This window comes from Lucilia cuprina, chromosome 5 (genome assembly GCF_022045245.1).
Source record: "Lucilia cuprina isolate Lc7/37 chromosome 5, ASM2204524v1, whole genome shotgun sequence".
Taxonomy (NCBI): domain Eukaryota; kingdom Metazoa; phylum Arthropoda; class Insecta; order Diptera; family Calliphoridae; genus Lucilia; species Lucilia cuprina.
In genome coordinates, this window is record NC_060953.1 from 25022256 (window position 1) to 25038069 (window position 15814).

General features: G+C 32.6%; 1 protein-coding gene across 8 annotated transcripts in view; it reads left to right on the forward strand.

Annotated features, from left to right (window-relative positions):
* Positions 1 to 15814, forward strand: part of LOC111684889 — a 254020-nt gene that overhangs the window by 209809 nt on the left and 28397 nt on the right. The window contains exon 2 of one of the 8 annotated variants that reach the window (XM_046951133.1): positions 352 to 646. The exons of the other annotated variants lie outside the window; for them this stretch is intronic. The gene's annotated coding sequence lies outside the window, so the exon portion shown is untranslated. The remainder of the gene's footprint in view (positions 1 to 351; positions 647 to 15814) is intronic. 8 annotated transcript variants of the gene reach the window in all.

Consider the following 15814-nt stretch of genomic DNA (forward strand, 5'->3'; position numbering starts at 1 on the left):
GTCTGTTTGTTTAGATGCCTTGTGTATTTTGTGTTTTATTTCGTTTAGTGTTGTTGTTGTTCTTCTTTTTGTTTAGCTTTTGATGTAATAATAATGTAGTCGGGAAAAAATTTATAAAAGATGTTTAAAATACACTATTGTGAAGGGTATATAAGATTCGGCACAGCCGAATATAGCATGCTTATTTGTTTATTGTATTATTTTGTTTTTGTATAAGCTAATATTCAAAGTGTTATTTTTTAAAGGCGAACTTTAAAGTGTCAATTGTTATTTCGATGATAATATTTTTCGAACTAAACAAATATTGTTGTTTTCTTAATGCAATTAAATATTTATCTCATGTCATTAAAGTGTTTCAGGGTGAATTCAAATAGAATATAAGTTGAAATCAAGTACAAAATCTACAATGGCTATAGTGCAATTTTTCCCCGGCACTGTACATGCTTGGTTGTAATACTTTACGATTACTACTTTTGTCAGTCAGGTCCCAACACACATATTTCATCGAGTTGTTTATTGCCTCTACTTCCACTTCCGTCGCTCTACACTAACCCTAGGAGCAAATTGCCGATTTTCTGCATCCATTACCACTGCAGAGCGTCACCAGACAAAAATTGGATGAAATATCTCAAGACGTCTGGTCAGAGTAAGTCAATGAATATTATTTATTATAAACCCCTTCACACGAGCACACAAGTAATATGTCGAAATTCTGTGTCCTCAAATTAGGACACCTCGGCTATGTTAAATTTTTAAAACGATCCTATTTCTTCATTTGAGTTCCGATTTAAAAAATTTCGTATATAGAATCTCCTCATCGAGCACTATAAAAAATGACGTAGCAGTAAATTATCTCTTATAGTTTAGGAGATATTCGCATTTGAAAATTCAAATTTTAAAATTTTTACCGTCCTTACTTTAGTTTTTTTTAATAATAGCGGGTCTAAATATTCCCGATTTTCGCCATTTTTTATTCGCTTAACAACAAGTATATATATCAAGCAGTGAAAGAATTATGTAAAAATCATGACTGAGCCAAAGTTATAGGCATTTTAATTTATAAAATTAAAAAAGACGATTTTTTGCCATTTTTTTGGGAATGAAGTATCTTTTTCTTTTTAAGTTATCTAAAAAGTTTCTAAGAAGATGTATATAGAATTTATACTTTTTGGAAAGCTTTACATAAAATACGATAAATGAAATAACACCTAAAAATTTTTGATACCGAAGGGACCAGGTCCATCCAAAAAACCCTATTTTTTATATAAAATTCAATTTTGAGCAAAAATTCTCAAATCGCATAGTCGATATCAAATTTTGTAACGGGTTTCGATAACCCCGCCCCTGGTATGGATATAATAGGCAAAAAACCAAAAAATCCTATTTTTGGGATTTTTAAAACTTTTTTGGGAATTTCGGGATTTCTAATAAGAAAATTCTAAATTTATATTAATTTTTAATTTAATTAATATTTAATTTTGGATTTTGAGTAAAAAAATCTACCTAACTGTAAAATTCTATCAAAAAATATTCATAAATAAAATTTTTATTGCAATTTGAAAAATTTGTATGTTCGCAAAAACTGAATAAAAAACATTTTTTATTTTTTAAGTATTCCGCGAATTTTTTAATTTTCAAAACTTATATACAGTTTTGAAAAAATATACTAAATTACATTTCCATTGATATATAACGTGCCTACCTAATGTTTTTTAAGTGACAAATTAATTAGGGAAAACTCAACATCTTTTAGAAAATTTACTTAGCTCTATTATTTTCATCCATAAGGTTAACTCTTAAATTTGTTACATATATTAACAATATGTTCAGGTATTATTTCTTAAACTGTAATGATTTTTACCCCTATAGGTCACTTTAATAGGTAGTTTATTAAAGTGACCTTTTGAGGAAAAATTCATTACATAAGGAAACGTTAGACATATTAGGTAGAATATCATAACCCTTTAAAAAATAATTTAATTTAAGTACCTGTACTTAATATATAAGACAGGTTTATATCTGTTTGTAATTTTCTAACCATGGCGATCGTAGTAAAAAATGATTTGTGCTCCATTTTATTTGAACACTCTTCAGCTCCTTTTCAAGATAAAGTCAACTTCTTATTGAAATATATTGAAACTGCACTTAAAAATAAAGTGGATAAAACTGATATATGTAAAATTGAAAATTTTATAAAATTAGTTTATATAAAACTGAAGAATGTTCGGTATTCCATTGCTAAATTTCGTTCGAAATTTTCTGATTGGCTGGATGAATGTGTAGAAGTTGCTATTTGCGTATCAACTGTTGGTGCTCCCTGTAAGCAGTATGAGGATTTGAGCTCTGTAGGCCAATAAGCTTTGAGTATAAAAAGGAATCCAAAATAACAACGCAAGATTTGATAAATCGTATTGAAGCAGAAATTAAAAACTTGGAAATCGAAATAGAAAATTATTTCTTTAACATGTGCTATGATTTAAAACTTACAATGATTGATGGGAAAGTTAGAAATGCCATTACAGGAACATCATCTACTTGGTACTGCTACATACGTGGTGATAAAAAATCAGAATTTTCGAATATTTCCAAGCAAAGGTCAATAAATGAGGAAACATTACAATTTGCAAACAAACGTGCAAATAGCAATAAGGAGTTAATGGAAATGAGAGCCAGTGAGAAAAGAAGAATTCAAGAGGAATTTAAAAAGCGGATGGGATTAAATATTGATAAACCAATCACAGGATATGGAAGCACAAACGATGGTAATACCGCTAGACGTTTTTTCAAACATTTTGAAACTACTTCCGAAATAACCGGAGTTAATATGGCTTTACTGCAAAAGGTCAATATTATTCTAATGGCGATAAATAGCAAGCATAAAGTGAACGCAACAAAATTTGGAGAGTATTCTACAAAAGTTTCTAAATTACTTTTGGAATTATATCCCTAGAAAGAAATGACACCTACAGTTCACAAGATATGTCATGGAAAGGTCATCATAGAACATAATATTCTGCCTTTAGGAGAGCTTACAGAAGAACCCCAAAGAATCGAGGAATAGAAACTTTAAGCAAATTCATCAGTTTAGCTCAAGGAAGTGTTCTAGGCAGTCTAAAAATGAAGATATTCTTAATAATCTGATTCTGTCTTCTGATCCTGTTTTATCTACTATAAGGAAACTTTGGATTTGCTACAAAACGTTAACATTTGAAAATATTCATGAATTTAAAGATCTACTTTATCTTTTAGATATGGACTACTGTGATACCGATTATTTTACAAAATTATATTAATTTATAAAAAAAAATATAGACTATTTTTATATAAAATAAATACTTGTTAATTTTTTAGGGATAAAGAATAAAAGATTAATCGTAAAAAGTGGCTGTAAAAATTTATAAAAATTTAGGTAGTAAAACATGCCTAACAAATGTGTGGATGCAAATAATAGTACTAGGTAAATTCTCTAAAAGATGTTGAGTTTTCCCTATTTAATTTGTCACTTAAAAAACATTGTCCATCTTTCATTGAAAGATGGACATTGGCAGAGAAGGTGAGGTATTGTTTCCTCTTCCTCCTCATTATTACAACTTCTACAGTAGTCGTTATATTCGAGACCCATCTTTCTAGCGTGATTGCCAATATTAATTGGGAATAATTATACAGTGTACCGTTATTGCCGATACCAGCATTCTTAACTGCTCCCTTCGAAAGCCTAATAATAAGCTTGACTTGGAAGCATCATGTAGAGGCCAAATTGACCTCGAATTAAGACAGGTGATTTCACTGAATCATCTGATTTGAGCCATATTATATAGTTCAGTCTGAACCAATAGCTTACAGTTAGTAAGAGGAATACCAGTAAATGAGTCGATTTTATCTTCCCCCTCATCGGACCATTCCAGGCAAGTTCGTCAGTTACACAGTTTCCCTGATAGTTGCTATGTCCAGGGAACCGTATTAGCGTTATCCTAGAATGTCTCGCTATATCATTCAAAGATATGCGACATTCTTCGGTTAACCTAGATGTCTTAAAAACACCCGATATTTGATAATACCTCAGCCAGTTGACGACTCGTTTAAGATATTTCTGCCTGTAAAATGCTACAATAATTAGGTAGCCTAAATAAGGATTTTATCCCAAATCTTTCGATATAGAAGCCACCACCCACTCTCCTGCCCTTCTTGGAGCCATCAGTGTAAACATTTGTTACACCATCAGTTGAGTGTGATTGCAGAGTTAAAGACTATTTGAATCGCCATTAGGTAGGCTGGTAACCAATTCATTATGGCCAGTAGGGTCTTCGTTGGCGTCGTCCTCATTGCTCCCGTGATCAGGATTGCAATATTTCGCAAGGTACGTTCGATGGCTGCACAATAGGAAGTGATTTTTAATGCCTGTTTTGAATCCTTATTAATTCTGTTTTGAAAGTTCAGATTCCAGGATAGTTTACTGTCAAGGATTACCCCAAGGTATTTCGCATGATCAGTGAGTTTGAGCCTTGCTCCGTTCAACTTAGGAGGCATGAAATTCTCAGTTTTATACTTTCTTGTAAAAAGAACAAGTTCAGTTTTCAGTAGGTTTACACTGAGGCAACAGGAAACACTCCACTTGCCTAGCAAATTAAGAGCAGATTTCATGCATTCTGATATAGTATATAGGAATTTACTAGATACCACTACCGCGACATCATCAGCATAAGCGACAGTCTTAATTCTCCTTTTATCCAGCTCATTTAGTAAGGAGTTCATATTACAGAGTAGGGGAGATAAGACTCCCCCTGTGGTGTGCCACGACTGGCAAGTTTTGAGACATTGACTCCACCCATCGTTGCACGGATGACCCTATTACTCAGAAGTTTCTTGATAAGCTACTGAGTTTTCTGAACAACCCCTAGTCCATCAAGAGCGGTTATAATGGCATAGGGTTCGACATTTTTAAAGGCACCTTCAATATCCAGGAAATCAACAAGAGAGTACTCTTAATGCGCTAGTGAACTTCCTACATGTCCCACTAGCGAATGAAGTGCAGTTTCCACAGAATTGCCTTTAGTATAGGCATGTTGTTATTTTGAGATCAATTCTGTAGGGATTGTTAATCTCAAGTGTACATCAATAACTCTTTCAAAAGTCTTAAGAAGAAAAGACGCAAGACTGATTGGTCTATAGTCTTTTGGTTTGGTATGTGATGTTTTTCCCCCTTTAGAAATAAATACCACATTATATCTTATCCACATATGAGGGATGTATAACATTTTCTGGCATGCTTTGTAGATCGATAGCAGCCAAGGAGTGACGAGATCTTCGTTCTTTCTAAGATCCGCAGGTATAATACCATCTGGACCCGGGGATTTATATGGGTCGAAACTGTTGAGCGCCCATTGGATTCTCTCTCTATTAATGACTATAGAGCTAGTACCAGACACTGGATTAACCTGGGTTGCCGTCTCCTCATTAAGAGGTCGACATCCCGGAAAATGAGTATCTAGAGGAACTTCTAAGGATTATCTGCATGCCATAGTCCAGTTGCCACAGTGCTTTTGAATATAGCTCGGGACAACATGTGAGGTATATAGAATTTTGCGCAGTCGATTGGTCTCGGACTTTCCAGCCTTGCTCTTGCTTGAATACAGTAAAGAACAACAACAATATATTGGTAGTCCTAAGAGCACTTGTATGTATAGAAAACTAGCCCGTGTGCGCATTTACAAATACATAGGAGTACATAGCCTATATACAATACAAGGCCCCTTCAGAAAATTATTATACCGCTCATTACTTCTGTAGCCAATACAATTAAACTTTACATAATTTTATAAAAATACTTTCAACTTAAAAAATAATTTTGTATCAATATACTTTAGATTTAAAAATAATAAAAGTTTTCATTCTGGTAAAAAAACGAAAAATAGAAACAAGCTAAAAATTTAATCCACACGTTCTACCGCAGAGCAATGTTCAACATCAGCTACTGGCCAGAATCCTACTGCTGTCGATGCACCCACCCTTAATTTATCCATTGACATGAAAATTACTCGTTTCTGGAAAGATTCTTTGGTTTGCACAAATTGAACTCAATTTGCATTACACAACGTAACCAATGAAAGGACCAAACATCTAATCATCTTGGCTGATTTGGATGCTGATGCGTATAAGCAAATAAAACAACGCCTAATTGATCATTTCTTTGTTTCCGAGGAAAATCGCATTAAAACATTATTGACAAATGTGGAAATCGGAGATAGAAAGCCAAGCGCACTTCTCCGAGAGATAAAAAATTTGGCTAATGGTGGTGTTACGGAAGATTTTTTGCGAACCATGTGGTTACAAATATTACCATCCCAAACTCAATCGATTTTAGCAACATCTTCCGAAACTTTAGATAATCTTGTTAAAATGGCTGACAAGATTGGTTATATACAGATTCCACGAAACACAAACGTAACTGAAATTACTAGTGCTAGTGAATTATCTGAAATTAAAGCTCAAATCCAAAGCATCAACACTGCTCTACGCTATCTCAACACATCCAGGAGAAGCAGATCGAGAGGATCACATGGTAGTTCCAGTCGAAACTCTTCTTCTAGTAAAATTTTTTATTATCACCGTAAATTCAAAAACAGAGCTCGTAAGTGTCGTCCTCCATGCTCATTTGTAAGCAATCAGTCGGAAAACTAACAACTAGATGCCAATAGTGACCGGGGAAATGCAACCAATCGCCTTTTTATGTACGATAAGACCGTTGGTAAACACTTTCTGGTGGACACAGGCGCCGATATATCCGTCTTGCCGGTACGTAAACCATTACAAGAAAAATGCCAAAAGTTCAAACTTTTTGCAGCCAATAACTTATCGCCGTCTTTTGGTCTCCGAAGGAATTTCCAATGGAAATTTGTAGTTGCTGACGTTTCTAATCCGATAATCGGAGCTGCTTTTTTAAGAAATTTTGGTCTCATCGTAGACATTAAAAATGTTCAACTCATTGATTCAACCACCGGTTTATCCGCAAAAGGAAAAATCGGGAATATTTCTCATTACTATGAAGTTAAAACAGTCCTTAACACAGATACTTATCACGCTCTACTTTTAAAATATCCTGCAATAACCAATCCTTTAACTGCTGTTGGAAAAAAATCGCATAACATCCAACACGTTATAGAAACAAAAGGTCATCCAGTCACAGCAAAACCAAGACGACTTCCTCCAGACAAATTAGAAATTGCCAAACGAGAATTCAATTTCATGATAGAACAGGACTATGTAAACCTTCAAAAAGTTGCTGGTCAAGCCCATTGCACTTGGTACCAAAAAAAAAAAAAAAAAACGGCCAACGGCGGTGATTATCGCCGTCTAAACGCTCAAACGAGTACCCACATTCATGATTTTACTAATGGACTACATGGTAAACGTATTTTTTCCACTCTTTTTCCCAAAACGGCAATTACAGCTCCATTTGGCCTGTTCGAATTCCAGTATATGACGTTTGGCCTTTGTAATGATGGACAAACCTTCCAGCGGTTTATCCATGAAGTTCTTAGAGGACTCGACTTTTGTTTCCCTTATATTGACGACATTCTGATTGCTTCAGAAAACGAAGAGCAACACGTTCAGCATATCAATCAAGTATTTCAACGTCTTCAAGAATATGGAGTAGTTGTCAATGTTGACAAGTGTTATTTTGACAGAATGCAGTTAATTTTCTTGGTCATCGTGTTGAAGAAAACGGCATTAAACCACTCCCTAAAAAGGTGACTTCAATTTCCCTAGGCCCAAGACCTTTAAAGAACTGCGTCGTTTCGTTGCCATGGTTAATTTCTAAAGAAGATTTATTCCAAATGCAGCAACTACACTCCTACTACACTGACACCCGAAGCATCCGCAGCATTTGAAAATGTAAGTCCGATTTGTCTAATGTCGCTCTTCTAGCCCACCCTTGTGAAAATCTATGGTCGACGCATCATGTCATGGTCGACGCATCAGATGTCGCAATAGGAGGTGTATTACAACATAAAACTGTTATCGTATTACCGTCATATGCTCGAAGGAAGAAAATTCATTATATTTACAAACCATAAACCGTTAACGTTTGCTTTTAAACAAAATCTCGATAAAGCAAGTCCGCGACAGTACCGTCAATTATATTTCCTAGCACAATTTTCAACAGATATCCGTCACATTAAAGGTTCTGAAAAGACAGTAGCAGATGCTATTTCCCGCATAACGGAAATTTCTGGATCGCCTAACATAGACTACAAAAAATTTGCGAAGATCAAGAAAATGATCCTGAGCTACAGCATTTTTTGTCAAATCCGGAATCAACTTCTTTAATTTTTAAAACGATTAAAGTCGCTACAGATACCAAACCACTTTATTGTGATACCTCAACTGAGAACGTAAGACCGTTTGTTCCCAAAACCCATCGTGATAGCGATGAAGCAATACGAAGGCGCTTTGTTTGGCCAAATATGAGTAAAACCATAAAAGTCAAAACTTGCATTACCTGTCAACGAACAAAAGTTTCCAGACATACACATAGCGAAATATCTTCATACCCCACTCCAACGGACCGATTCTGCCATATTAATATAGATCCGGTCGGACCACCACCATCCAGCAAAGGTTTTACATATCTATTAACGTGCATTGATAGATTTACCCGCTGGACTTAAGCCATTCCATTAAAAGATTGCAAAGCCAAAACTGTAGCCGAAGCTTTCTACAAAGATTGGATTTTAAGATATGGCTTTAAATTTGAGTCCCAACTTTTCAAAGAGCTTGGAAATATTTTGAATTATAAACGAATTTGTACATCCCCGTATCATCCATCTGGAAATGGCATGATCGAAAGATGGCATAGATGTCTTAAAACAGCATTGATGTGTCATCACAATTCTAATTGATATGATATCCTACCAACTGTCATGTTGGATCTTCGTGCAAGTTTTATCGAAAACTTTCAGTGTTCACCCTCAGAACTCGTTTACGGAGCTTCTCTTCGTTTACCCGGAGATTTTTTTGTCGAAACATCTGATAATACGCCAACAAATGAATTCATAAAATCCCTCAAAAGTAAAATGAATTCATTAAAACCGGTTACACCAGTCCATAAAACAAATCGTACAGTTTTTGTATCTCAAGATCTGGAAAACTGCGAATTTGTATTTGTTCGAGAAGACAGTGTAAAAAATCCCTTCAACCCCCGTCCTTTCTGTGTCATTAAAAGAAGACAAAAACTTTTTACATTGGATGTAAATGGAACCGAAAAAGTTATATTGATTGACAGTTTAAAACCCGCCTACATTTTTAACACGGATCTGAAAGAAGATCCAAAATTGACATTAATTCCAAATTTAAAACAAATTCCTCAAAGAAATAGTCGTATACCAATTAAAGTTCTGAAAACTCGATTTAGATTTCGTTTTCAACTTAAAAAATAATTTTGTATCAATATACTTTAGATTTAAAAATAATAAAAATTTTCATTCTGGTAAAAAAAACTTCCATACGAAATTTGATTTTTAACCCCCTTATTCATAAACAGCATTTTATTTTATAAAAGGTTTATAAAACAAAATTTCCATACGAAATTTGATTTATGAATTGTTTATAAAATAAAAATTTGTTAATGAATAGGGGGATATCCTAATATATATTATAAATGTCTTTGTAAGTTTGTTTTTGCGTCAATCACGCCTAAACGTGATTGCATGCAGTGATTTAATACTATAAAATCCAGGGCAACGTCGGGTACAAAAAGCTAGTCGTTTATAAGAAAAACAATTTGTTTATAAATATGCCATTTAAAGTTTAAGTATTTCGGAGTAGTTTTAATATCATTGAACATAAATGCACACTTTTAATGTATATAGTGGATAGTTTATTGTTTTCAATAACCAATTCTTAGCAGTACAGCAATGCAAAATATTTGTTCATTATTTTATTAAATAGTTCAACTTTAAAAAGCTTTTAGTTAACGGTGAAACAAAAATGGCCATAACTAACCAAAAAATTAAAATCAATTTTATAGTTGATTCTAATGTATTGCATCAAAACAAATGTCTACAAAAAAAATTGGACTCCTTGACAAATAACAAAAAAGTTCCATCTACTAAAACGTTTAATTATTAAAGGTAAAAAGTGAAATTTATCCATTTGTATGTACACCAGTTTTCAGTTTAAATAGTTTATTGATTTTCCTTTAAAATTTTAATAATGTTAAATAGGGCCGTTTGCATTTAAGGTGACGATATGTATTTGTGCTGTAAGTATGCGAACAATTTTTTTAGAAAATATTCCGACTATGGAATATGAATAATTTCTATTGGTCGGTGCATCACAGTGGGACATAGATGTAAAGTTGGTGGAAATAAATTAAATCTTAAAAAAATCAAGACAAACGCATAGCAAAATAAAAATAGCGTTGTCCTTCCTCTTTTGAAACACTGAATTTTTTAAAAATGAGTTAAAACAAACAACTTTAGCAGAAATTACTGAACAAAATAATCTGTCCTTAATGTAACAAATTCTATTCTTTAAGAGTCATTTATGTGTATGATTATGTTCCAATGTTTAAAAGTTCGATCTTACTGAAGATACAAATGAGCAGCAATTTTAAAAATATTTATTTTAATATTTATTTAATTTAACCATACTGCAATACCTGTTTTTTGGACACTTGACTTTCCCCTAGAAATTACGATTCCGCAGAAATTACGGAAAAAATGAATCTGTCCATATTATAACAAATTCTATTCTTTCAGAGTCATTTATGTGTATAATTGTGTTCCCATGTTTAAAAGTTCGATTTTACTGAAGATGCAAATGAGTAGCAATTTTTTTTAAATGCATTTTTCTTATTTTTCATAAGTTTTTGAAGTTTTACTTTGACGGTCCGGTTATTTAACAATATCTGTCCATTGGACAAGCTATTTGTGGACAATTGACTTTCCCCTAGGACTCGCTAGTAAAGTAACTAGTAATAGAGCTTTGGCTTCTTCTTTTATCTCCGCAGCCGCAAGATTTTAGTTGTATTTTTACATATTACTTTCATATTGCAAAGACTCAAATGTTATTTAAATTTAAATCTTCTATAAATGTTAAACATTTTACTCTATATTTTTTATAATTATTTTTTATTAAATGTGGTATAAGACGACACGTATTTTACCTATTTACTGTCACTTATCCATATGTAATTCCGAATGTATGTCAAAATATTCATTTTACATACAGTTCATAATTTTTCCTATCACACCTGCCAATGCTTTTCCGTATGACATAACCTACACTAAAAATAATCCATGCCTAATATACACGAAAAATATCGTACATTCTATGAAATGTTTCGTGATTTTGCTGTATGTAACATTTAACAAATTTTTCAAGTGAAACAAAAAACCTTTAATAATCTATTTTTGTTTTAATTGCGGAGTTATGGAACATACGCCCTTGAGAATTTGATTTTTCTGAAACCCATAGGGTGTAAGTTACATAAAAAATAGTATGTTTCAACCTTTTTAACTAAATTTAAATCGGTTTAAAAAGTTGGTCAGATAGGCCAAAACATGGAAAGTATAAGGCTTCTTCTATAAATCGCAAGGTTTCGCTAAAAGTGGCTTTTTTTGTTTTATTTGATGTCCAATTATAACATTTTACAGTTTCGAAGATAAAAACTTAAACGAATTTTAAAATTTTAATGAGTTTTAAAGTATTTTAGAATATAATCTTTTGATTTCGAAGATAGAGCCGTTGATTTTGATTGTAGGAGTGTAAAATTTAGCAGGAACATGTATTTTAATACGGTACATCATAATCAAAAATTCGATTTCGATTTGTTTATAATTTTTTTTAAATTAGATTTCATATGACGATATATAAGAATGAATGTATGTTTGTTTATTTGGACTTTAAGCTAAGCGGCTGGAACGATTTTTTCACAGTGTGTTCTGTATGTCTGGAAGGAACTATAGGCTACTTTTTACTTTCAAATAGGCGGCGTGTCACGCCAAGATTTAAAATAAGTATTAAAAGTCACATGGCCAATTCCATGAAAAGGTAAACCACGACTGAAAAAAATAAAACCCTTATAACTTCTGCATTTTTTAACATAATTCAACAAAGTCTTTTTGATCTTTTGTGGCATCACAGACAAAGACTGTTCAAGATTTTTGAAATCGGTATATTTTTACACCTCGCCACCAAACGCGGAAAATATCACTTTTTAGCTCATAATTCTGTAATACTTTCCCTTCATGCCGATTTTCATAACGATTTGACCTCAATTGACCACAGTTCCATTTAATGTTTAATATCAAAAAAACACTTAAACGTCCATATTTGACCGTATAACTCCAGTTTTTTTTTTTTTTTATTTTTATCTATAAATTGCTTAAACATGTATGTAGGTCGGCCATGTTCAACTGCACTTTCATATTTGTTGAAGTGTGTGTATGCATACATTTCCAAAATATATATTTTATAAGCTAAAAAAATCATTAGAAAAATCTGTCACATACGATTTGTAACGTACGATATTTAAAAATGTACATTATAAAATTATATTATTTTTTTTTATTTAAATATTATGGATTACTTATGAAGATTATGTCACATAGTGTAAGAAATTAAAACAAAAAAAGATACACCTACAGAATTTACATGCACTTTAAAAACACTTTCGTTTTCCCATATTTTAATCCTTTTTTTTAGAAAACAAGATTGTTTTCCAAGTACTCCTAATATTTCAAAATCTATACCACTCTGAAGGCTTGTTAATGTCACAGGCAATCGTATGGAATTGCGTTTCTTAGAAACAGCAAAAGAAAAATTTGCTTATCTGGGAAACTATTAGAGTTGGAATACTTAAATTTTGGAAGAACTTTAATATTTGTGTAAACATTTTGGGTAATAAATAGGCGCACTATGAATATAAATAGAATATAATAAATTCGTTTATTTGGAAAACTAATAGAGCTAGCTATTTAAATATTGCACGAAGAACTTTAATATTCATCCGAACATTTTGGAAAAAAGGGCGGACATTCATTAGGGGAGCTTGAAGCCCTTATTAGAGCTAGAATCATCAACATTTTCTTGAAGAACTTTGACATTCTTCTGAACATTGGGACTTGACACAAAATTTTGGTTATCTGGGAAACTAATAGGACTATATTTTTAAAATTTCTTGCTTAATGCTTTAATATTCATTTTAACATTTTATAAGTACTTGAAGCCCCTATATGTATTAAATAAAAAAAATCGTATATCTTAGAGATAGAATCTTCGAATATTACATAAAGTATTTTGACATTCATGTGAACAATTAGAGAATAACGGGCGGACCACATATATGAATTAAATACAAAATTTCGTATATCTTGAAAACTGTTAGAATATTCAAGTTTTTCATGGATATATATAAACTGGAGATAGATAGAAATGGGCGAACTTGCAATAATTTGCGTGGCATCTCTCATATGTAACATATTGTAAATCTCGAAAACTATTGTAGTTAGAATCTTCACAATCGTTAAGTGAGTTTTTTATTTATATTTCTTTTAGGGTAGTAAAGCACACGCGTATAGCTATAATTTTAAGTAATTTGAGATAGTTTTTTTTATATTTTACACATTTTTTTGAATTACATAAAAATTTTAGTTCATTTAAAAAAATTCATTGTAGATTTAGGAAAAATTTTAAATAAAAAAACAGCTTTTAGTATTTGACACCTCAAAATTACCAGTACTTGCTAATGATGCTTTGTGTACCGTCTTAGGTGTTCTTCTGGCAACTTAGGCGTAAGGAGCCGGATGTTTTCCTTTTTCATTGTCTAGCTTCTTCTTTCTCGTTTTTCGGACTTCTTTTGAGATACCATTACCTTCGTAGTTGATTTTGCCGTCTTCGGAATATCTGGCTTATCGTTGTCAACTTTACTCGCAAAATTCTGACTTGAGCTTCCTTTGAGGGAAGTGTGGCTTGGCTTTGACTACGTATTAGAAAACGGGGAGCTCTTTTTCTTTTTAGGTTTATTTTCAGTTGCCAAATCCTTGGAAGACCTCAGATCTTGTGAGAGAGTCCGATTTTTCCTTTGGAGTGTCGTGAGATTGACTATCTATTATTTCTTAAAGGTAGCTTAGAACTCTCTCCGAGTACCTACTTCCCTTTCACACCTATGTTTTAGATTAACAGCCATGGCAGCTAAACCTTTACCACTTTCCACCTTTTCGCGTATCATTTGAGCGAAGGGCATAACACGTTTCATGAACTTTTTAAATTCCTCCTTCTTTTGTAAAGTGGCAGCAATGACCTTATTGTCAGGCAGTAAATTGGTGAGAGTATACAATACTCTCATGGTGTCAAGAACACAATATTGCCATAGAGGATATGTTTTGGCCACCCACACTAAGGCTTTATTAGGTTTAACGGAAGATTTTTTAAATTCAAACGAAAGGAATGAGCAGCCTCCACCAAATATTCCGAACACATAATATCAAATACCCCAAACATGTTCAGCCACATGAGGACAGATTCGAGCAATGAGTAAAGTCTGATGGCGTATTAATTCGAATAACAAATCCGGATGGAGTGCCTTTCCCTTGCCCTTTACCCTTGACTTGCAAAAGATTTTTTAAATTCAAACGAAAGGAATGAGCAGCCTCCACCAAATATTCCGAACACATAATATCAAATATCCCAAACATGTTCAGCCACATGAGTAAAGTCTGATGGCGTATTAATTCGAATAACAAATCCGCGTGCATGCCATGTGTACCGCACAATTCACGGTAGTTATCTCTGGTCAGCAAAGGCTCTTTGAATAATATTTTCTTGTATTGTTCATCAGTTTGTTTGGTTTTCAAATTCATTTCACTAATCGCTGAAGGTATGATGATGGCCTTTACGCATTGCAGGGCGTGCAGCAAACATTTCATTGACCCATTCAATACAGGTGTACAATCGCAGAATACGAGCATCGGCGGTACTTTCCACAAAATTGTTATCCTCTACACTGTCACCAGCATCAACCAAACTCTAACGCATGCCATCGGCAGAGAATTTATTGACTGCTTCATGTAGTGTTAAGAAATTAAAATCAGATTTGAACATTCTTTTCATACATACAAAAAGTTCTCCCAAATTTCAAAATTCTTTTGGGTTTTGATTTTATCTAGGTTTAAACCTCATATTTCTAGCAATTTTTCTAAAAAGGATTAAATTTGATATTGTATATATTCTAACATTTTTATCCAATTTTAATCATTTTAGACTGTAATTAATGCCTATGTGTTGAAGTTTGACAATATTTTATTTCAAATATTATGGTTTTAAAATAAGGATAATTATATCAAAGAATATGCTTGAGTCAAAGATATCTTCAAAACGGTATCTCCCATTTTCATTGTTCCTTTACTGAAATTTGTTCATAATATCAACAACATATAAAAAATCTGAGTTCGGCCATGAAGGGATCCATAGAAAATCTAATTTTAGTAATCCATTTTACTTCCGTACAAATTTTAAAATTTTTTATTTTATTTTTTGATAAATCAAACAAAATTTAAACATTTCTAGTAGAGTATTTACTAACTACTATTAAAATAGAAAGGAAATTAAGGCCCAAAAAGTATAAACATTAATGTTGCCGCCTGGCAAAAACTGCTAAAAATATTATTTTTGATTGCTATGTAATCTTTTACAATTGTAAATGTCATTTTTATACCCTTCACTTTCGTGAGAAGGGTATATATAAGTTTGTCATTCCGTTTGTAATTTCTATAATATAATTTTCCGACCCTATAAAGTATATATATTCTTG